General features: G+C 46.5%; 1 protein-coding gene across 8 annotated transcripts in view; it reads right to left on the bottom strand.

Annotated features, from left to right (window-relative positions):
• Positions 1 to 23,994, bottom strand: part of PLXNB1 (plexin B1) — a 281,915-nt gene that overhangs the window by 166,241 nt on the left and 91,680 nt on the right. Inside the window, exon 3 of one of the 8 annotated variants that reach the window (XM_075073225.1) lies at positions 2,714 to 2,825. The exons of the other annotated variants lie outside the window; for them this stretch is intronic. The gene's annotated coding sequence lies outside the window, so the exon portion shown is untranslated. The remainder of the gene's footprint in view (positions 1 to 2,713; positions 2,826 to 23,994) is intronic. 8 annotated transcript variants of the gene reach the window in all.

Below are 23,994 nucleotides of genomic sequence, written 5' to 3' on the forward strand. Positions count from 1 at the left end.
ATACCGATTTTAGCGCTACTCCTCTCGTTGGGGAGGAGTACAGAAACCTGTTTAAAGAGCCCTTTATATCGATATAAAAGGCCTCGTCGTATGGACGGGTACAGCGTTAAATCGGTTTAATGCTGCTAAAATCAGTTTAAACACGTAGTGTAGACCAGGCCTTAGATAGTAAACTCCTTGGCACGGGGACTGTTTCCCCCCGGGTCGATATAGCACCTAGCACACCAACAGAGTACAGATAACAATAGTAATTGTAACAACTGGAAAAGCCAGGTTCTAATTTTGGCTATGTCACTGACTTGGCAAATCATACAACCTTTCTGTTATTACCCCTGTAAAATGGAGATATTACTGCCCTGCCACAAAGAGATGGTCTGTGATACTCTGTGGGTGTACGGTGTTACAGGTACTATCCACTATTACACGGCTTTATGAAGCTCTGAAAACACTCCATGTGCTTGTTGTAGGTAAGTAGACAGCATTGCCAGGACACACACAGACACGAAGTACTGGCACGCTGCCCTCAATGCACACATACACTGATTCACATCACACTAGCACTGGTTACATTTAGGTTACACACACACAGAGGGGCTTTTATTCTCAGTGGATAATGGATATTTAGAATTCGCTGCTCTCACCACTTCTGACAGAAACTGCTTTGGTAGGAATCTCAAACAACACTGGACTCACCTCAGGTTCTCCCTCTAGTATATGGAGAAGGAGTGGATTGAAGGATTTTATTGAAGTGTCTGTCACGAAGAAATATTGATATCTGTTGATAGGTATTTCTTAAAGTCAATAAGCAACTTGTTATGGAACTTTTACATAATGTCAATGTCATAATATCAGACTCCTAAAGCAGCCAAAGCAGGGGAGGAAATTATGACATTTATACATCAATGTTAAGAAAATTAAGTCAAAACCAACTAAGAGCCTTTATGGCACCTTACAGACTAACACATTTATTTGGGCATAAGCTTTTGTGGGCTAAACCCCACTTCATCGGGTTTTAGCCCACAAAAGCTTATGCCCAGATAAATGTGTTAGTCTCTAAGGTGCCACAAGGACTCCTTGTTGTTTTTGCTGGTACAGACTAACATAGATACCACTCTGAAAAAAATTAAGTCAGTATATCTTAACATGATTAATTTCCTGTGATGCTGGAAGGTCCTGCAGGCACTGGAGAACCTGCTGGCCTTTGTAACCTTCAGCCCTTTCTAATCTTCCTGTGTCCATAAGTGCCCATTGCTGTTCCTTTTAATCCCCAACTCTCCAATTATATCTCCCCAGCAAAGGTCTCCTTGTCACTACAAAAGTTCCTGAGACACAAGACTGACTGATAGATAATAAGGTGGGGCCTCTAACAATAATACAACTGAAACACACAAGCTGTTAGTCCTGAGGCATGTCCATCTGTCTGTTGGTTATATGGAATATTCAGATTCTGCAGAATTGAAGATTTTTCTTTACAAAAAAAAAAAAAAAGAAAGAAAGAAAGAAAAGGTTCTATTCCTCCTCGTTGTGAAGCAAACCTTCCAAATATATACTGAGTATAAAGTGAGACAGTGTTGTTTTCCTGACTCTGCGAAGAGACTGAAACAGTGGCTCACAGATGCGTGAGTTCCACTGAAAAGCACTACTTTAATCAACTGTTAACTCTGAAGGCTAACTAACTATGTCAAAAATTCAGTATAAACTTCAGTTTCAGCACATGGAATGTGGAACTGGTGCAAATGAACGCACAAACGGGGAGTGGCCGAACACCAGTGGTGGGAGCACTGAGAGACCAGAAAAGGGATAGAGGTGCAGCTAGTCTCATAACTGTGACAGGGAGGTTACCATATATAGTCCTAAATATTCTGCCTATCACGTAGATCATTATTAAAAATGGAAGTCAGCCCTCTCCACTTAATGTGTTTGACATTTTGCTCAGGGCAGAGCCCTGGAACATTGCATAGCCCTGAGCCATAATCTCTAAAGTCCGAAGCATTTTTTCTTCTTGCTTTCCAGGGGGTGAGAAGTTTAAAGATATTCCCCAGTGAAAAGGCTTCAAAATGAATACTTGAAGCAGTGATTTGAGAAGGTACTGGCTGATGAGAAGATTTTCCCTGGAACAGCATACAGCGAGACGGCAGATCTGAGAGATCTGGACCTCTCAGAAACAGGGAGATGGTTGTGATAATTTATGTTCTGTGAACTGGTTCCACTTCATCTCTAGAATTATGTGCATGTATAGAATATAGTGCCCATAGCTGTCATGTGATTATTAGGTGAATTATGTAAGGAATTGTGCATGTTAACTGCAGTTGGGTTTATGTGATTATTGGGGGTACCACTGAGCCCGCCAATTCCACCAGCCTGGAGTCTCTTACACTGTCCTGCTGTGCCAGGTCCTCAAGCAGCACTTAAGTGCACACCCCCTTTGGGATGCAAACCCAAAATAGTATTGTCTTGTGCTGCACAGAGAACTGTACAGTGTAAGCTTATGAAATTCTCCCCCTCCCTCAATGTGGAGGAAGATATGCACAGCTTTTCGCCCCCCAGTTATGAATTCCACAAACTAGTATTAGAGAAAACAAAAACAAGTTTATTAACTGCACAAGATAGATTTTAAGTGATTATAAGGGATAGCAAACAGATCAAAGCAGATTACTGAATAAAATAAACATGCAAACTAAACTTAAACTGGTTACAAGTAGTAATTTCTCACCCTAAATGTTGTTTTAGGCATTTCTTTCACAAGTCAGACATCTTTTCCAGCCTGGGCTCAGCTCTTCTCCCCTACTTTTTTCCTTTGTTTCTTAGACATTTCCAGCATCATCCTGGACGGGGATTCAGCGAAGAACAAACACTGATCAAGTCACTCTCTAGCCTTAAGTGGGTTTTACATATGGCAGGAATCCTTTGTTTTCCAGTGTGGTCTGCCCACCCGCCCCACCCCCATGTAAAAATACTGGTATTCTATCATGGAGTTCTCTACCAGGTGACATGATCCCATGACCCTGCAGTGTCAAAGTAGCCATGAGTCAAAAGTTGTTTGTAGCATCCCAGAAAACTTCTCAGGAAGGTGGGAGATTAGCATCTTCAAAGACCTATTGTTCTCCCTAATGGTCCACCCAGACTAATTGCATTCTACCTGGTGGGCAGTTCCCCAGGTATAAACCCACTTGTAATTGATACATAGTCAATATTCCTAACGTCAAATACAGAAATGATACACACATACAAATAGGATAAGCATATTCAGTAAATCATAACCTTTCCAATGATCTCACATGACCCATCTTGTATAAAATACATCATAGTTATGCTATAATAATATAACAATATTTCCATGAAGAAGAATATGGGATGTAGTGTCACAGAACCCATAATGGTGCCAACGCTGTGTCCAAATCCTTTTCGCCCCTGCCATCCAAGCGCTTGCCACTGGAGGAGAGGTGCCGGGGTTCAGGGTGTCAGTGCCGTCTGTCCCGGGACTGGCAGTGGAGCTCGGCGGATCGCCAACAGTAATCTGGCAATCGACCACCTGGAGCTTTGGGATCAGTACTGGGACTCCAGCGAATGAGAATAGGAAAGCAGAGCGCACCATCTCAACCCCAGGGATCAGTGCCACATGTCTGGCAATCAGCGTCTCCGATCTGGGGCCCAGCCGCATGGTTCCAGGGACCAATATTGTGGCTCCAGTGAACACCGTTGCCCCGGCTCCGGTGATCACCGTTGCCCCAAGGAATGACAACCACACTGGTGGCATGGTTCTGTTCCGCGCCAATTGTCCGGCGAGCAATGCTATGCCTCAGGGGATGAATGCAGAGACAGGCAAATGGTGCTGGGAGCTCTGGTCAGTGGGGGAGAGCTGAAAGCGTGTCCCCAGGGATCAATGCTTTGATGCCAACTGCCGCAGTGCCAGGGAGTGATGCCGCATGGATGGAGAATGTTGTGCAGCCCTAGTGCCAGCTTCACTCTCGAGAAGATGACATCTTGACAGGGCATCGGTGGCACCGGCAAAGACATGTCTTTAGCAGCCTGGAAAACCTCTGGCATGGCTGAAACCTCCAGGTGCCAGGGACCTCTGCCACTACCTGGAGTGGCTGGTGGGTCCCTGGGGGGGCTGGATAGCTTGGCTGACCTCCACAAAAGATGTACTGCCATCCGTAGGCCTATGCTCCTTTCTGGATTTCTCCTTCCTCATATGGGACATTGGGGAGCACCCTCTCCCTGTGTGCTTCCTCTGCTTCTTAGCAGACACCGTGGACAGGGATTGGTGCCAGGCAGAGACTGGTGCCAGCAGCACACTTTGCATTGGTGCAGAGTCTGATCTCGGCAGCTCGAAGACCAGCACGAGTGCTGACTCCGTGAGGAGTGCTCTTAGTCTTATGTCCCACTCCTTTTTAGTTCTTGGCTTGAAGCTTCTGCAGATGCGACACCTGTCACTAACATGGGTTTCTCCCAAACACTTCAAGCAGCTTTGATGTGGGTCTCTGACTGACATAGGCCCTTTGCAGAGGTCACAAGGCTTGAAGCCCGGAGCCTAGGGCATGGCCTGTCCCTGGGGTAAGTCCCTCAGGGGACTTTCTAACTTATCTACAGTCACTGTTAAGCTAACTATCAAGAGAACAATAAAAACTACTTATCTAAGAGCTATTTACACAATGGGTGATAGGTAAAAATCACTGAGTAGAGAATGCTTGCTGCATGGAGTGTTGTAAGCAACACACAAGTAATTCTTCCACCCTACTCCATACTGATAAAGCCTCGACCAGAGTACTGTGTCTACTTCTGGGTGCCACATTTCAGGAAAAATGTGGACAAATTGGAGAAAGTTCAAAGGACAGCAACAAAAATGATTAAAGGTCTAAAAAAAACATAACCTATAAGAGAATATTGAAAAAATTGGATTTGTGTAATCTGGAGAAGAGAAGACTGAGGGGAGACATGATAATTTTCAAGTACATAAAAGTTTGTTACAAGGAGAGTGAAAAATTGTTCTCCTATTCTCCTTAACCTCTGAGGCTAGGACAAGAAGCAATGGGCTTAAATTGCAGCAGGGAAGGTTTAGGCTGGACATTAGGAAAGAACTCTCTGTCAGGGTGGTTAAGCACTGGAGCAAATTGCCTAGGGAGGCTGTGGAATCTCTGTCATGGAAGTTTTTAAGAACGAGTTAGACAAACATCTGTCAGGAATGGTTTAGTTATTACTTAGTCATGCCTTGAGTGCAGGAGACTAGACCAGATGACCTATTGAGGTCCCTTCCAGTCATACGCTTCTATGATTGTGCAAAGCCAACCTGAATACTAGGAACCAGGGGTTTGCATTAACAGAGATGAACACAAAAGGTGGTCGCAGCATGAAAAGGTTTGGTAATCACTGCTAGATTAAAGAGCTCTCTACTATCAGAATTTCTCTCCCAGTGTAGGTATTTATAGACTGAGTAAGTAAACTCTTGACCTTCCTTTTGGATAAACTGAATAGTCTCTCACTATCGGGCATGATTTCTTGACCTCAGATCATTCTCGTTGTTCTTCTCTGACCCCTTTCCAAGTTGTCAATACCCTTTATTAAAGTGTGGACACCAGAACTGAACACACATGGCAAGGTCAGCTTCCACAGTGCCCTTGTGCTTACTAGGGCACTATTCACCCTGCTTCAGTTCCCTCCCACCTCAGGGAAACTCTCCAGGCACCACCTGGAAAGGGCTGCTAAGACACAGACAATAGTCCCACAGCCAACATAAATAAGAGGGTCTCTGGCCCCTTTTGGGCTCAGTTCTCACTCTGTGAATCAGTGCTTTGTAGGGTAGCTGGATTCTTCCCCTCTGGGAGTCCCCTTTCTCCCAGGTGGAGTCAAAGTAGCCAAGCATCAGTTTTCCTCCAGTCTATCTGCCTGGGATTTACCCTTCTCCAAGACCTACCAGAAGACTCAACTGCGATTCTGCAACACCCCCAGACTGAGGGCTCTTATCCTTTGTAGGCTTCCCAGGACCCCCTTCCCAACTAGCCCTAATAATTAAACAAGAGCATCTGATTTGTAGCCAATCAAGATCAGCTGGGAGGATAACTGACTGTCACAGGTGAGGTGGGGGCCTGATTCCCCTTACAGATATGTCTACACAACCTGCAGCATTGAGCCTCACTGGGTGAACACTCAGGTTAGTGGGGCTTGTGTCTGCATTCTAAGAAAAGCTGTTGCTCTTGCAGTTCGGGCTGACACCTACGGAGAGGAGTGCTCCAGCCTAAAACTTGCTTCCACAGGCTACGTAGACATATTCTAACAGACCAGCCTGCCCCATAGTAGTCAGTAAGGCCCAGATCCACAAAGGTATTTAGGCTTCTAACTTCCTTTGAAATACCTTTGTGGATTTGGGCCAAATATCTCACTAATGCTGTAAACAGTGATAACATCTTCCCTACTTCTACTCAATATTCCCCTGCTTATATATCCAAAGATTACATTTGCTTTCTTAGCTGTTGCATTGCACTGTGGATTCACATTATGTTCAGTTGCTTGCTCACTATGATCCCAGAATCCTTTTCTGAGTCACTGCTATCCAAAATACAGTCCCTCATCTTAGCCCCCATTCTTGGTTCCTATGTAACCTTGCATTTAGCTCTATTAAATCCGTGGTGTTCAAACAAGCCCAATTTTCCATGAGATTGAGATAATTCTGTAGGAAAGATGTTACCTACCTTTCATAACTGTTGTTCCTCTAGATGTGTTGCTCATGTCCATTCCATGCTAGGTGTGTGCGCGTCTACATGCACCATTGCTGGAATTTTTTGCCTTAGCGGTATCCTCAGGGCCGGCTCTAGCACCTTCTGGAGTCCCACACTAATACACCAGTATATGAGGTGCCGGGGCCCCACACCCTCTCAGTTCCTTCTTGTTGGCAACTCCAACAGAGGGGCAGCAGGACAGGTCATGGAATGGATATGAGCAACACATCTCAAATAGCATCAGTTACGAAAGGTAGGTAACTTTTCTTCTTCGAGTGCTTGGCTCATGTCAATTCCATGCCATGTGATTCCCAAGTAGTATTCCCGGAGGTGGGCTCGGACTTCTGATTTCACTGTTTGCAATACAGCTCTACCAAAGCTGGTGTCATCTCTGACCTGCTGGGTGATGGCATAGTGGGATGTGAACGTATGGACAGATGACCAGATAGTGGCTCCATAGATATCTTGAATCGGCACCTGGGCCAGGAAAGCTGCTGATGAGGCCTGCATTCTGATGAAATGGGCGGTTACAATCGCCAGCGGTGGCACCCTCAACCTGTTCATAACAAAACCTAACGCAGGCAGATATCCAAGAGGAAATTCTTTGAGCAGAAACAGGCAGACCTTTCATTCTGTCCACTACTGCGATGAAAAGTTGCATTAACTTACAGAATGGTTTGGTTCTTTCAGTGTAAAAGGCCAGGTGCTTTTTTGACATCCAGAGCGTGCAACCAGCAATTCTCGTTAGACCTATGAGGTTTTGGGAAGAAGACTGGCAGAAATATGTCCTGATTAGTGTGAATCTGCAACACTACCTTAGGTAAAAAAGTTGGGTGCGGTCACAATCAAACTTTGTCCTCAGAGCACCATGTAGGGCAGTTCTGATATGAGCACTCTGGGCCGACACAATTGCCACCAGGAAGGACACCTTCCATGAGAGGAGCAAGATGACACAAAAAGCCAGTGGCTCAAGGGGTGGCCCTGTGAGTCTTGAGAGCACTAGGTTCAGATCCCAAGGTGGGATAAGGCCACAAACTTGAGGGTAAAGTCACTCCAGACCTTTCAGAAACTTGACCGTCATGTCCTGGGGAAAAAATGACCTGCCCTGGATCGGCGAGTGTAAGGCTGAAATGGCCACCAAGTGGACTTTAACTCACTATAAGGACAGGCCTTGGTGCTTGAGGTGCAAAAAGTAGTCCAGAATCGACTGAAGGGAGGCCTGATGAGGCAAAAGATTCCGGTCCAGTGCCAAACACACAAAGCGCTTCCACTTAGCTAGGTAGATTGCCCTGGTGGAGGGCTTTCTGCTACCCATTAGGACACTCTGAACTTGGGTTGAGCATGCCCGCTCTTCTGCCTTCAGCCATGCAGAAACCACACTGTCAGGTGCAGGGCTGCTAGGTTTGGGTTCAGTAGTTGGTCGTGGCTCTGGGAAAGTAAATCCAGCTAGAGTGGTAGTTCCAGCACTGCCACTATCGAGAGCTCCAGCAGCATTCCGAACCAGTGTTGGCAGGGCCATGTCAAAGCTATCACCTTGTCCTGTTTGATCTTCACAATGACTCTGTGCACCAGTGATATTGGTAGGAAGGTGTACAGTAGTGCCCCTGACCATGGGAGCAAGAAGGTGTCAGATAGAGAGCCTCTGGCGAGTACGTGAATCAAGTGGAAATTATGGCACTTCCTTGTTCTGTCTGGAGGTGAACAAGCTCATCTGGGGAGTCCCCGACTTCTGGAAGACTACGCTGACTATTTGCAGGTGAAGCTGTCGTCAGACGCTACCAGAGTGGTGCTCTGCTCTGTTCAATGTTGATATCAATCGGCTGCGTGCATGTTCCCTTTGTGCGCTGTCCCGGCTCTGCGCAGATAGCTGACACAGCAGACCTTGAGAGAACCCCCAATGACCACAGACTCTAGTAAGGTACAAAGGCACCTGGGCCAGGTTTATTGTCGAAGAGGAACACAGTCTCCAGCTCCCTGGAACAGAAGTCCAAGGTGCTGCTACAGTGCTGCTAGCTAGTACTTATGTGCTCCCTGACAACGGACTCAGCTCAGTCAGTGGCGGGGCTTTCCACTGCGCCCTAGGCCGGACAGAGACACCACCCCAGGGATGCATTCTTATGCACAGGTATAAACAAGTCACACATCACTCCTGACATATCAGGGCACAACCCCTCTACATAGTAAGGTGCCGCCTCTCACCTTGTACATGTTGGTTCAAACAAAACAACTCTATCCGTCATATTACCCTTTTGACCCTGTCTTTAGGATGGGTCAGCTTGTTCCTTGTTATCTGGACTGTACAAGCATGTGAATGTTCTGATATCTGGTGTCCAGTACCTTTTAGGTATGACTCTTTCTGCAGCATCAGTCCTTTCCTTGCTAGCTTCTGTGAGCAGGGCCTGCCTCTGGCTCACAGCTTAACTTTGCTTTATGTTAGCAAAGTCTTGTCCATTACTTTAGTTCAGGCCTTAGGCCTCATACCGGGCCTCTGATACCAGGGTTTATATCTCAAGGCCTCCTCTTACTACAGAAGCAACCATACATGGTGAGATGAAAAGGTCCTGCTGAAGCAATCTTCTAGCCCGTTCCTGGCCCCCAGGAAGTGCGAGGCCACCAAGAGGATGGCATGCTCCACACAGATGTCCCACAACCAGAGAGCTTCTTGGCAAAAGGGTGATGAGTGGGCGCCGCCTTGCTTGTTAATATAGAACATCCTGGCAGTACTGTCTGTTAGGATTTGAACCACTTTGCCTGTCAGGTTGGGTAGGTATACCTAGCAGGCCAACCATATCACCATGAGCTCTCTGATGTTTATGAGGAGAGAGCGATATTCCTGCAACCCAGCAACCTTGCATAGCAAGGCTGCCAAAGTGGACTCCCCAACCCAGGTCCAAGGCATCAGAGACCAGATTCACTGAAGGGGATAAGGCCACAAAAGAAACGCCTTCCAGTACTGGGCTGGGGTCCATCCATCATTCCAAGGATGACTGGATGTGGTCCGGTACCATCACCATCTGGTCCACATCATGTCTGCTGGGAACATAGACCAATGTTAGCCATGCATGCAGGGATCTGAGATGAAGCCATGCTCCGGCAGGAAAGCTCTAACTTGCATAGAGTTGAGGATTGCTCCTCTGAACTCTATATGCTAAATGGGGGTCAGAGCTGATTTCTTCTCATTTATCAGCAGGCCCAGATCCTGACAAGTGGAGCACATCAGATTGAGGCTTCTTTGCACCTGGGCCTGTGAATGTGATCTTCCCTTGATGAGCCAGTCATTGAGATACGGGAAAATCTGCACTCCGCAACGCCTCAGGTAATTGGCCACTGGCACAATGCACTTTGTAAAAACTCTTGGGGCAGACGAAAGGCCAAAGGGTAGTGCCATAAACTGGAAATGGCATTGGCCCACCAGAGAAATCATCTGTGTCCATGGAAAATGGAAATATGAAAATATGCCTTCTTCAGGTTGAGGGCGGCATTCCAGTTTCCTGGATCCAGGGAGGGAATAACGGAGGCCAGAGAAACCATGCAAAACTTCAACCCCTTGAGATATTTGTTGAGGCAACGCAGGTCCAGAATGGGTCTGAGGCCTCCTTTAGCCTTCGGGATTAGGAAATATCAGGAATAGAACCCTTTACTACTCATATTGTGAGGGACCTCCTCTACTGCCCAGTCATAGGAAGGTTTCCATCTCCTGAACGAGAAGTTGCTCATGAGAAAGGTCCCTGAAGAGGGATAGGGAATGGCAGAGAACTGCAGGGTATAGCCCAGGGTGGCCAAACCATGGTTCATGAGTTGCATGCGGCTCTTTTACAGTTGAAACATGGCTCACAGAGCCCCCCATGCCTCCCCATTCTCTGCTTACCAGACTTTGTGGGAGAGCTCAGGGATTCTGCCTTGCAGTGGACTGGTAGGGATTAGGGGTTTCTGCCAGAGATGACTAGTGCCTGCTTAAATTGTGCCCCTCCACTTTCAAGATTTGGCCCCTCCAGTAGCTTGAATCACACCCCAGGCATACTCAGCCCCTCCTTGCAGCTCCCAGGTGTTAGTTCCACGTGGAGGCAGCGGTAAACAGCTGGGAGCTGCAGGGAGAAGCTGCTACTTTAGCTCCGTGGGGAGAGGCAGCAGCAAAAGCAGCAACTCTCTCTGCAGTTCCAGCTGTTTTCTGCTGCCTTTCCCCATGGCTACAGCTCCCAGCTCGCCGGCTCCAGCAGCTGCCATGCAGGGAGGGAGCCTGGCAGCACCATGTGACCAAGCAGTGTCAGCAAACCCAGGCAAAAGAGTCTGGGAAGGGTATGTGACCCCATGTGCCTCCCCACATGACACCTCTGCAGATAGGGGGATTTTTGGGCTTCAGCCTCATTCCTGCTGAAGCTCTGAACCCTGGCAGGCACCTCCCGCAGGGATAACACCCCAAGACACCCCCTCCTTGTGGGGCTGAAGCCCCGAGCTCCAACATGCACACTCCGGCTCTCGAACTTATGAAGATTGTCGTATGCAGCTCAGAGGGTCAATAAGTTTGGCTACCCCTGGTATAGCCCGATGCTATTGTGTTGAGCACCAACGGTCTAAGGTTACTCGGGCTCATGCAGTCAGGAAGAGACAACCCATTCAAAAACAATGAGGGGATGGATCCTGAAGTTCCACTGGGGTGCCATCCTTTTGCACACCATCAAAATGCCTGCCATGGCCCCAGCATCATGCAGGACCAGATTGAGCAGGTGAGGAAGATGAAGTGGGATGATGGCATTTAACCCCTTTATCCCACTCCTTTCTCTTATAGCAGCCTTGCCATGGCAGCCCCCAGGATCTGGGCGGTGGAAGCAGTCGGTACTGCTTCCTAGCACCTTGGAGTGTGTGAAGACTCAGAGAGCATAACATAGCCCGAGAGTCCCTCGGGCCATGCAGCCTAGCAGTAGTCTGCTCTGAGAAGAGAGCATTCCCCTTGAACGAGAGGTCCTGAATGGACAGTTGCATCTCTGGGAACAGTCAGCATGGAATTTCCTTCTTTAGAGGTTTTTAAGGTCAGGTTTGACAGAGCCCTGGCTGGGATGATTTAGTTGAGGATTGGTCCTCCTTTGAGCAGGGGGTTGGACTAGATGACCTCCTGAGGTTCCTTCCATCCCTGATATTCTTTGATGCTATGGGAGAGCGCCGAAGGAGTGCAGCCATGAATTGCGCCTCATGGCCATGGCAGAGGCTACAACTCTGACTGCCAAGTCAGCCACATCCTATGCCATCTGGAGGGAACCCCTCACCACCGCCTTGCCCTCCTCCAGGATGACTGCAAATTCTAGACCAAGGTCCTGAGGAAAGGAGTCTTTAAACTTATTGAGGGAGTCCCACAAATTAAAACTGTATCTCCCCAACAAGCCGTGCTGATTTGACACCCGGAGCTGGAGACTAGCCATCGAATAAACCTCTCCCCCAAAAAGGTCCAATTTTTTTGCATCCTTATTTTTAGGCATGGGCCTGCCTGACCTCGCCTGTCCCTTTCATTAGCCAGAGATACCACTAGTGACCCAGGGGGAGGATGGGTGTATAGATATCCAAACCCGTTGGCAGAAATGTAGTATTTCTTTTCTGCCCTCTTGGATGTCAGTGGTATAGAGGACGGGGTCTACCAAAGGGCCTTAGCTATTCTCAAGACCCCCTCGTGCACTGGCCAGGTTGCTGGCCCTAGCCAGGTTGCTGCTGTTAGGAAGTCAAAAAGGGTGCCCATGGGTTCTGTGAACTCCTCTGCCTCCAGACCCAAGTTGGAAGTCACTCTCCTAAGCAGAGCTTGACGTGCTCTAAAGTCATTGGGGAGGAGGAAGAGACAGCCAGAGGGCTCCACCACCACTTCATCCAGTGATGAGGACAATGATAGTACCACACAGGGAGGGGCTGGGGCACTCTCCCTCACTGGGAAGGTTTCCCATACTGTGGGTATGTGCTCCTCGGCCCCCAGGTCAGAGCCCAAGTCACGGTCTGAACCCGGTGTCAGCAGTGTAGTAGGTCACTTCTCTGATGCAACCATGGAGGAGTGATGAGAGTATAACCCTGGCATCACCAGAAGACCCCATGGGTTCCAATAAGGCCATTGAGCTGGCCAATGACTCTGCTGCCATGCGCTTACCACAGGACCCCTGCTGATGTCCAGTACCCAAGCCGACCACTTTTTGCTCAGAGAGAGGCTAAATTCCCGTTCCAATTCTGCAGAGGTGCCATCCCTCGGAGACCACAGTGGGGCCCTGGGAGCCTCTCCTGATGGCTGCCACCGAGGGTGGGTGACTGATGCGCCTCTGGAGATCGGTGTGGGGTAGGCGGGGACAGGCAGTGTGAAGTTGAAGAATAATCCCAAATAGGCAGTGACTGGTGCACCGGAGACCGACTTGTGGCGAGGCGGCAGTTGGCAGGAGGGAAGGTGGTACTGGGAGGGCAGAGACTGGCATCTCGAAGTCAGCAAGCCATCCCATGACAGCGGGGAGGGCAAATGCTGTGCTGCAGACCTGGGTCACCTGATTGGGAACCACAGATGCGGTGCCGGGGGTTGGGACCGCAGAGTCATGGACCAATGTCTCTCCTCCAAGGACCGATGATGCCCCATCGCCCCTTGGAGGTGGTCCCATGGTGGGCTTGCCCTTGGATGGATGAACCCTTCTGGTCTCTCCCACTGGCCATGGTGCAGGCAGGGCCATTAGGTCCTTAGCCGCTTGGAAGGCCTAGGGTGTCAAAGGCACTATCAAGTGCCGGGGTCCCCTATTGCTCCCTGGAGTTGGAGACGGATCCCTGAGAGCGCTCAGGGGTCTTGACAGGGAAGTGGCCCCTTGACAATCTGGAGTGGACAGGCAGCCCAAACAGGGTCCTTTGCTTGCCACTCCTTTTCCCTCTTTACTTGGTGCTGGGGAGCGACCCCACTATTTCTTTTGGAACTTCTTAGGCAATGGTGAGAGGGAACAGTGTCGGGAAGAACTCGATGGAGCACTCCACACTGTTGCAGACTTGCTTGGAGTCGAGTCAGAACAGGATGACTCCAATACCAGGCAAAGTGTAGCCTCCATGAGGAGGGCTTTTAGACATATGTCCCATTTTTTCTGGGTCCTTGACCTAAAATTTTTACAAATCCTGCACTTCTCCTTCATGTGTGACTCCCCCAAACACTTCAGGCAGCTGTTGAAGTCACTAACCAGCATCAGTTTATTGCAAACTGTGAATGGTTTGAAGTCCGGGGACCAGGGCATGCCCCTTCTCTGGGACAAGTCCCTGCAGGGACTCTAACACTGCTTTGCTAACTAATTTAAACTATGTACAAGAAATTACAGATAAGTAAGGCTAAGGTTGTGTCACTGATATTTTTAATGAAGATCATGGGCAATAAACAAAAATTTGCAGAAGCCCATGACTGATTCCTGAATTTCTTTGTGGGTCCTGGATCCCCCACTGCTGCAGGGAGTGGGAGCTCTGTGGTCTTCCTGCCTGCAGGGGCTGGGCAGCTGTGAGGGGTGCCCTTCCCACCCACTGTAGCTGGACAGCTTCAGAGTCTGCCAGCTGTCCACCATGGCTGGGCAGCGGTGGGGGAGGTTTAAATATGTACTAATTGATTTTGTATAATTCTACGTTTTTAATCAAATGGTGAATACTAAATCAAAATACCTTACAGAAGTCTAACTATATTAGGTCAGTTACTTTGGTCAAACAAATTTATAATTTAATTAAAAAAGTCAAGTCCTTGTCTATAAAGCCATGTTGGTTTGGTATTATGCCACCATCCTTTAATTATTTACTGATTGCATCCCCTATCAACCTTTCCATGATTTTGCATCAAGCTAACCAGCCTATAGGTACCAGAGTCCTCCTGTTTACTCTTTTCACATGCTGGTAGAACATTAGCCTTTTTTCCCTGGTCCCCAGGAACTTCCTCAGTGCTCCAAGATTTGGAAAGAAAAAAAAAAAAAATCAGCCTCAGTTGGTCAGAGAGCCCCTCTACCAACTCTCAAATTCCTGGATTCAAGTTAACTGATCTTTCACATGTAAACATTTCAAACTGAGACAAGATTTTGTTTGATTCATATCTGTGTAGGGGCAACTGTAGTTTACATTTGCTGCACTGGCTATTCAACTGAAACTGCTCATTTCTACGGTGAATTATTAAATTGTGGCTAGGATTTTCAAACAAATAGGAGCCTAAAACTGGGCTCCTAAATTCATATTTAAGTTATTTTTAAAAGACTGACCTATAACAATAATTAGACGTTATATAGCACATTACACCTTGAAGGCATGGCACAAATATTACTCCTCAGATCACACCTGTGAGGTAGGGAAGATTTATCCCCATTCTACAGACTGGGAAACTAAGGCAGAAGGCCAGTACAGCAATTAAGTGGCAGAACTAAGATTAGAACACAGGCATTCCATACTCCAATTCCTGTGCTCCATCCACTCAGATCACATAAAACATGCTCTCTTTCTGGGACACACATTAACCCTGTGTTTACTAGAGAACTGTTGGGAGCGTCTCACTGAGAGACTGATTGGGGAAAGTTTAAAGAAACTGAGTACGCTGGATTGCTCAAATGGTATGTCTGCTATCACTGTTCTGAAAAGCCTCTATCGGAAGAGACAGATTAAAAGTTCTGTATTAATATAACCATGGATCAGGGAAAACAAAGGCATGCCAGATAATTTTAGCTAGGTGTGAGAAACACTGACCTAGGTCACAGTGAATTTGCCAATAAAATCTTATCACTCAGTACTGATTTGAACATTATTGCAAGGAAAGTTAATATCCGTTTCACAAGCATTCATCTTTGGACAAAAGCCAGACATTCCCAACCCTATGGACCTTTCTGCCATTAGTACCTCCAACTAGTCTCTTATCAGGGTCTCCTTCTGCTCTCAGATTAGGTTCCTGACAGTACTGATGGGAAAGTTAAAGTGCAGCCTCAGACAAATCTGCATAAAAGAGTTGGGACAGATCATTCAGAGTTGAAGCTCTTTAAACCGACTGTTCTACCAATAGTTAGGACAGTCCAGCATTTTTAATGTAATTGCTTTTTTCTTGGGGAATGTCCATCTCTTTGCCAGTGTGCCAGGGTCACCGTCCTCTATAAAGAGAGAGGGAGCCAGATTAGAATTAGTGTTTACTTCATCATGTTCTTTATCGGCTCTATTACATGAACATTAGATACACTGCCAGACTCCAGTGACCTGGGCCAGATCCTTGGGGCCAGCCCTTCTGCACCTGGGGCAGCTCTGAGAAGGGACAGAGAAGGGCTTTAAGCTACCTTTAACCACCTGCTCCCCATAACTAGAGCCCTCATTAATTCTCTAAAATGTCATGCCAGCAGGCCAATACAGAAGACAGGGATTGGCCAGACACAATGGCTCCCCAGCCACCTTCCCATTCCAGGATTGGGAAGTATGGCAGCTCCCACTCCACCATGGCCTTACACCACTCAGGGAATCCTCAGATAGCCAGTCAAGTCGGCTTTCCAGTTCTTTTGCACTGCCAGAGTGGGGCAAGGTTCCTTTTGCAAAGAAAAAGAAAAGAGCTACATTTGCTGTGGGCAAGAAGTCAGAGAAGAGGAAGTATCTTAGTTTAAAGAGATACAGTTAAGGAGGAGAATTAACTGAGAGGGACAAAAGGAACAGCTAGATCATTATTTAACATTAAAAATAGGTGCTGGTTGTTTAATTTTCATGGAAGCCTGATTCAGAATTCGTTACCAGCTAACTCCTAGGCCAAGAGCTATAGAGCAGTCTAGTTACTAAAACAAGATAAACAAGTCAACTTAATGGCATATGCAGAGAAGAAAGCAACTCAGCATGGAATACAAACCAGGTTCATACTTGAGTACAAAGCCACAGATTACTCCCTTTATAGAGAGCAGGCAGCTGCAGATTTGAGTGAACACTAGAGAGGCTGAGGCACATCAGGCAGCCAGAAGAACCAACACAGAGACTGCTGCAGCAAAGATCTCTGACGAAAGCTGGATGAAGTGGAGAATTCAAAGCTCTTATTTGTATTGTGGTAGTGCTTAGAAGCTAAGACCCTTCAGTGCTAGGCACCACAAACATACAACAAAGACAGTTCCTGCCCCAAATATCTTACAGTCCAAGTCTTTCAATCTCAATGCCATAGAGAAGCACCTTATACGAAGAGTAAAAGAAAGAAAATGAAATACACTCAGGAGGTGAAAGTGGTGTAAGAAGACTAGGCAAGAGGAAGCAGCAGCGGGTTCTACTGATGAATGACAAAACTAAGGACTGGAACAAACATCCTATAGCCTGGATGGCACCAACATAACAGTCAGTCACTCTGCCATGACACAAATGTGACACAGATGTCGGCTAGTATCAAAAAGAGCCACTACTTTCACCTTCATTTAACTCCCTCCTGATGGCCCTCTAACTCCCTGAATCTATTATCTAATTCACTGATAAGTAACTGTTCATTTCTGTGGAGGGAAGGGATTGACTGTTGGAAGGGTGGGGATACAAGGCACTGGAACTGCAACTGGGCATTGACTGTGGGCAGGGGGATGAAGGGATTGGATAGGGCAGACAGGCCGGAGAGGAGAACTTATGTGCAAAAGCAAACAAACTGATAAATAAATCATATCACATATATCATACTGCTTTCCCACCCCGTGTCTTTTTATGCTGTCCACTCTCCTCAGGGCAGGGACTGCATCTTCCTCTATGTTTGGAAAGTGCCATTTTCAATAGGACTACCATAACATAAATAAATAATTCTTATAAAGAAAGCACAGACCTGTTGGCTACACAACATTATGATGAAAGGGATATAAACTGACAAAAACAGTAAGCAGCGATCAATTGTTCAATGTCATGCTGGGAGGAGGTTTCAAGTGGGCCTGGCAAGCATCCAATACCATTAAATATTTTAATTAAATATTTGCAGGGCCAAGGGGGAAACACACTGGTTGAATTCATGGATGAGCCAAAGCTTGGAGAGATCAGAGACTAAGGACTGAATCTAAACAATGCATGACCTTGATAGATAAATTGGAAAAAGAAGCTGAAGTGTCCAGCACCTAGTTTAACAGGGACATATGGAAAGTGGGTCAACTTCTGAAATGCATAAATACTGAATGGGGATAACTAGTGATGTCAGATTGTCACAGAAGGATCAGAGTAACAACTGAAAGAAACACCAACTGAGCCAATAATGTGGCTAAATTGAGGAAGGAATTTTCCTTCTGCAACTCAAGACTGATGAGATCTCTGTCTATTGACTGAAAGCTATATGGGATAAATAAAGATCCCATCTTTTAGATATGACATGACAAGGGAATGGGAAACGAAACAGTGAGAAAGAAAGGGACAATGCAGTGATTCAGTCTAGCCATGAACACATTGTAGTGGGTCATAATATTTGTCACACGAACTCACACACACAGAACTATGTTAAAAATAATCATTTAGGTTACAAAGTCAAACACTAAAAAGCTACGCAATACCAGAATTAAGGTTACTCATGCTGCACACTATTCAAAATTCTTCTCTGAAGACTGAATTATTAATTGCCACATATGCTTTGCTCTGATGCTCACTGCTATTCTATTTCAGTGCTCCACAGACCTCAGTGGTTTTATTTTCACAACACCCTTGTGAGATGAGCAGTTATCCTCATTTTACAGATGGACAACTGAGGCACAGAGTTTAAGGTCAAGAGTATACACTTATTTTAAGGACCAATTTGAAAGACCTAGGACCTGACTTTTCAGAACACAGCACTTTATATGTTCAAAGCACAGCTCCAATTGACCTCAGTTGCAACTATGAGTGCTCAGCACATGTGCAAATCAGATCAGGGCCCAGAAAAAAAAGAGAAAGACACAATTACCAACTCCCTGTGAAAAGTTTAAGTGAATTTGCCCAGCATCACACAGGAACGCTGTGGCAAAGACAGGGACAAAGTCCATTTCTCCAAGATAGCACTCAACTCCCTTAAATGTGAGACTGTCCTTTCTCTTCCAGCAATCCCTGCTTCTTCACTACACACCTTCCAAACACTAAACAAATGAAGCACGGATCCTACAGACAACAGTCTCCTTCACTATATATTCCTAATTCATTCCCAGCACAAGTCCAGCCTGTGTACTGAATGAAGTAGAGGTCTTGTGGAAATGACTGCATGTAATCATGTAATTAAAGTCTGCAATCATAATGCACATGGGAAACAAACTAAGGTTACACAGGCATTTCCTAACTTTTGAGTGCTTGACTGTGCAACCTTAACAACAATATTTTAACAGTTTTTGTGTACAATTTCCTGGGGTGGGGGGAGAAGAGGATTGTACCAAAGTAAACAAAAATGCCATTATGTGGTATCATACTGACATCACATACTTGGGTCATCCAGCATGTGGTGTCATCCAGCATCCATCTTTTGCTCTACAAACAGACCTCTGCCCCTTGAGCTAACAGCGTAACTGACAGCAGTAACAGCCAGTTATCCTCTATAGAGTCTATGTGGACCAACATTAGAAGGGGATGGGAATTTCTGTCAGAGGGTTTCACAGAGATCTGCTAACAGCAGAGAAGCAGAAACACTCCAGAATCTTGGTTACATTCCAGGCTCTGAAGGAAGTGTGTTCTAACGGGCACAGACTGTTCTGCACATTCCCCCAAGTTTGACCTCTTTGCCCCAATCTCTCATCTGTGTCTTCCCCAAAACCTGGCTCCTTTCCCAATCCCATTCTCATCACCTAGCCAATACAACTCTCCACTCCTCAGGCTTCTCATACTAGTCCCAGTCTCATTGCCCAGCAGGTTCTAGTCTCACCCCTCTTCATATCCTGTCCAAATCCCAGTCTCTGCCCTCTTTCTTCCAGCCCCAGTTTTATTGTCCAGCTGATCCCAGTTTCCTCCCAGTTCCCCACTGATCTGTCTCCTCTGGCTCCCAGTCTCAGCCTCCTTGCCCAGTGATTCCCAGTCCCTCCTGCCAGCCTCCAGTTCCAGTCTTCCTCAACCCTTTGTCACAACCTACCCCTCCCCACAGATCTGGCTCTTGTCTCTTCTAGATCCAAATTATGACTCCTGAGGGCATTCTGCACACAATATTTTTAAATTCTGCAAATTTTATTTGACAAATAAATGTGGAGGCTCCAGCATGGCATTGGGGAGCACAGGCCCCTAGCTGTACAAAGGTGGGAGATCAATGTGCAGCTTCCCTCTGGGACACGAACTCAGTGGTGAGGCTGCACCCAACCCTGACACAGCGCAAGGACCAGGCCTGCCCCCGAAACAACCCAGGGCTCTGCCCCTCTATGCCAGGTGCATCAGGTGTGGGCAGGCAGGTTCAGCAAGGCAAGATCCAAGTGCAGAGGGCCTTAGTGTGGGAGGTATAGGTGTGGGTGCGCACGGCTCAGTGGGGGATCTGGATGCACAGGGGTTGTTGGAGGCTCCAGGTAAAGGTGGTTGGGGCTCAGCAGGGGAGGATCTGCGTGTGGGGGGTATAGAGCTTGGAAGGTGGGTCTGGATGTGCGGAACTCAGTAGAGGTCCAGATACTGGGGGAGAGGGGCTCACTGTGGTGGGGATCCAGGTGCAGCTGGTTGGGGCTCAGTAGGGTGGAGTGCGGCAGTGGGAGAGTGAGACTTGGCAGGGGGGTCTAGGTATGAGGGGGTCTGAATGCATGGGGATTGGGGGAGCAGCTCCCAGTACAGTGATCCCTACCCCTGCAGCCAAGGAGCAATGGTTGCAGGAAGCAGGTGGCGGGGGGGGGGGGGGAAAGTGGGCAGAGGGTCCTACAGCTGAGGGAGAAATCTAGGGGTGGGTCTGACACAGCCCTGGATGCTATGCAGGGAAGAGGAAGTCCCATCCTCCCCAGCCCAGCCAGGTCTAGCAGCTGAGCCTGGCAAAGGGTAAGAACTATCAGCTGGGTCTTCCCCAGTCCCCTCCCTGCCCCATGGTGATTTACCTCTCTGCTGGCTGCCCTAGGCACCCAAAACATACTGCTGGGGAGAGTCATTTGACTGCTCTTGTGGTTTCCCTTTGCTTCCCCATCAATAAGTCATTTTTCTGTGAAGAAGCAGAGAAATCTGCAGGGGACAAAATTTCTGTGTATGCACAGTGGCACAGAATTTCCCCAGGAGTAAATAATTATACAGCTTCCTCCTTCACACTGTCTGGGCCCAACAGCGGGGTAACTGAGAGCACAAGAGAGTGAGGCTCCCTGACCTCAGTGCTAGTGTCTGGTCCTGATCCAAACCACTGCAGCCTAGAACTGTAACTACAGGGAAGATACTGCTCAGAACCAAGCTGGAGCACGAAAGATACTTATGTAAAAGCAGCAGAGTCCTGTGGCACCTTATAGACTAACAGACATTTGGGAGTAGATATATATATGCAAGTAAGAAGCAGGCTTGCATATATATACCTGCCCCTGGAAATTTCCACTACATGCATCTGACAAAGTGGGTATTCACCCACGAAAGCTCATGCTCCAAAACGTCTGTTAGTCTATAAGGTGCCACAGGACTCTTTGCTGCTTTTACAGATCCAGACTATCACGTCTACCCCTCTGATACATGATACTTATGGAATCTTTGCAGAATTACCTCCAAACAGCAAGTCACTGAGCATGTGCAAACTGCAATTTTTCAAAGGCTTATAAGTTGGTCAAAGTTGTGAAGATTTGCTCACAAATGCAACCTCCCCACCACCACCAAATTTCTATTTCCTGCTTTCCAGAATAGGGGGCGAAAAAGTGGTCAGATTTTTTAACATGGAAAAAACACCATATTTTCCTCTAGTCACCTTCTTGAAAAGAGCTGAATTGTTTTAATTCAACTGAGGCTGACACCTAGCATGGAAGATTTTAGTCTAGTTAAAATTTGGCATAGTTATAAGCAACTGAAAACCAGGTCTTAAGGCGAAGGGTCAGGCAACCTTAAGAAAAGGCGATGCTAACTGACCAGCCTATAAAAGATTAAACTATGTTAAGAGAATGTCATTAAAGTTGAAGTCACGCACTTAAAAATTAGGACATGTGAAATCATAATGCAAACACACAAAGGGGCCAAATTAAGATAGCAGCGTATGGGTGTGTGTGAGGGAGGTAGCTGCACGGAACAGGCTGGGATATATGGGCAACATATGGGTAAGGTTTTGAGCTGTGAGGACTGAGGGGGAAAAGAATGAATCTTCTAAATGCTGCAGAGGAAGACACAGTGAGTTTTGGACCCAGCCTGGTTATAAGACGAGAGGGAGGGGCTGAAAAGGAGAAGAGTGTGTGAGACAGGTAGGGGGGCCAACCATCCTCCAACCTTCTCTGCACAGCTGCAAAAGTCCCACTCCTCTCCACCCACACCCCATAGCACTGCCACAGCAACACCTATGCAACCACCTCCAAACATGACTGATAGAGTGATTTTGGGGATACAGTAGAGGAAGATGACAAATGAGAGTTTAATAAGAAATACCCGTGCTCTCTCAGGTTGAGGGAGAAGGCAGAAGCTCTATACTGTTCCACTCCATCCACTTCAGAAGAGAAAGGGGAAAATGTCTCCAGAAGGAGAGGAAGTAAGAGCCTATCATTTTCTCCTGAGCCCTCTAGATTCAGATAAGCATCTAACCACCAAAAACGGAGATGTTCACATTCAAATCATTACAATAATCTAAAATTAAAGAGATGTACACAAAACATCCAAGGAGCTGGGGTTCCACTGGTCCCAGACCCCAGCTTAGAGACATGTCCCCACTGCAAGACATTTACAAGTATTGGTATCTATTATCTAGCAATAGGGACAGTTCTGCTATGGATCAAGCTGCGAAGGGAGGTCATGAAATCCTCTGAATTGGAAAAATTTGGGATCAAGAAATGACACCTATTTGCAAAGATGGTTTAGGAGTAAGATTGATCCTACACACTACAGGGTAACAGAATAGATGACATTAGAAATCACTTCTTATACAGATGTTTGTATAATACAACAAATATTTACCATTTAGCCTGGCCATTCTGCTTGTATGCTGTATCCCTTCTCCTCCCTCATCATACACTTCATGGGATCAGATTTTCAAAAGAGCTCAGGGCCATATTTTTGAGATAATTACCGCTTCTATTCAGGCACCTAAATCAGAGTTAGATTTTCACAAGTCCTCAGCACTCAACATGCTCCCAGTGTGCTAAGCCCTTTTAAAAATGTGGCCTTATTCAGGTTTTAATCTTTTAAATTGCAAGCTGTTTGGAATAGGAACTGTGTCTTGTTATATATCTCAGCTCAATTCAGATGCAACTGTAATTTAATAATGAGATGGACACTGCCAGATGAATAAACCCTTTTGAACGACATACAGCATTTGACGCAAACAAGATTTTATTCCATTTTCGTTTTTCAGTGTTCAGGGTATGAGTAATAAAAATGCACTTGAAATTGTATTGTATGAGATGGTTCGTCTTTAAGTAGCAATTCTTGTTGGAGAGAGGGTTACAACAGCTCAGAGCTTAAAAAAAAAAAAAAAAAAAAATCTTGCAGTGGAAGAGTGCCCCACAATTCTTCTCTGCTCAGAGTACTCGCCTCCACATAGTCTTCCCAAGCTGTGGGAGTTTTTTTTGCAATATGTACCAGAACCAGGACTCTTGACTTCCCTTCCACGCAAAACAAAAAGATTTTCACTTTCCCTTCCACTAACATGTGAGCACCTAAGGTTTGAAATACACCCATCACTGGTGTTAACTACTTTCTTTCTTGACCTTTATAAAAGTATACAGTATTTGAAAGTTCTTACAGCACCAAGATCTATATAAATCTACCCTGCTCATCTTGACTTGCCTCTGGATGGGCAACCTCTCCACATGGCACGAGCCAGTCCTTGGAGTTTTTCCAGAGATGTGGCGCCCAGTTCTTATTTACACTAAGGCCCCTTTACACTGCTTGACTAATTACATTTACACAACAAGAGCAGAGTATAGTGGCCCTAGGGTAAATGAGAACCAGGCTCTCCATTATTCTTTAAAAATGATTTACAAAGCGAATCTAGATTACAATTCTGTGCTGAATACTCCAAGTAAATCACCAAAGAAAGAATATTCAGCAGATACTCAGTGAAACCTCAAACCTACCTGGTTTAGGTCACCCATATCCAAACAAGTTTCAGCTCTCAGGCTCCTGTTCCAAGTGGTGTGCAAGCATGTACTTTTCTGGGCATGTCATGCCACAGCAGCCACAGAATCTCGCTGGAACCAGCCAATGGGTTCAGGAAAGTCTGCACTTTCTGCAGAAGTGGGCAGCTTTGTGGATTTTTAAATATTTTGTAAGA

This window comes from Chelonoidis abingdonii, chromosome 17, assembly GCF_003597395.2.
Source record: "Chelonoidis abingdonii isolate Lonesome George chromosome 17, CheloAbing_2.0, whole genome shotgun sequence".
Classification (NCBI taxonomy): Eukaryota; Metazoa; Chordata; order Testudines; family Testudinidae; genus Chelonoidis; species Chelonoidis abingdonii.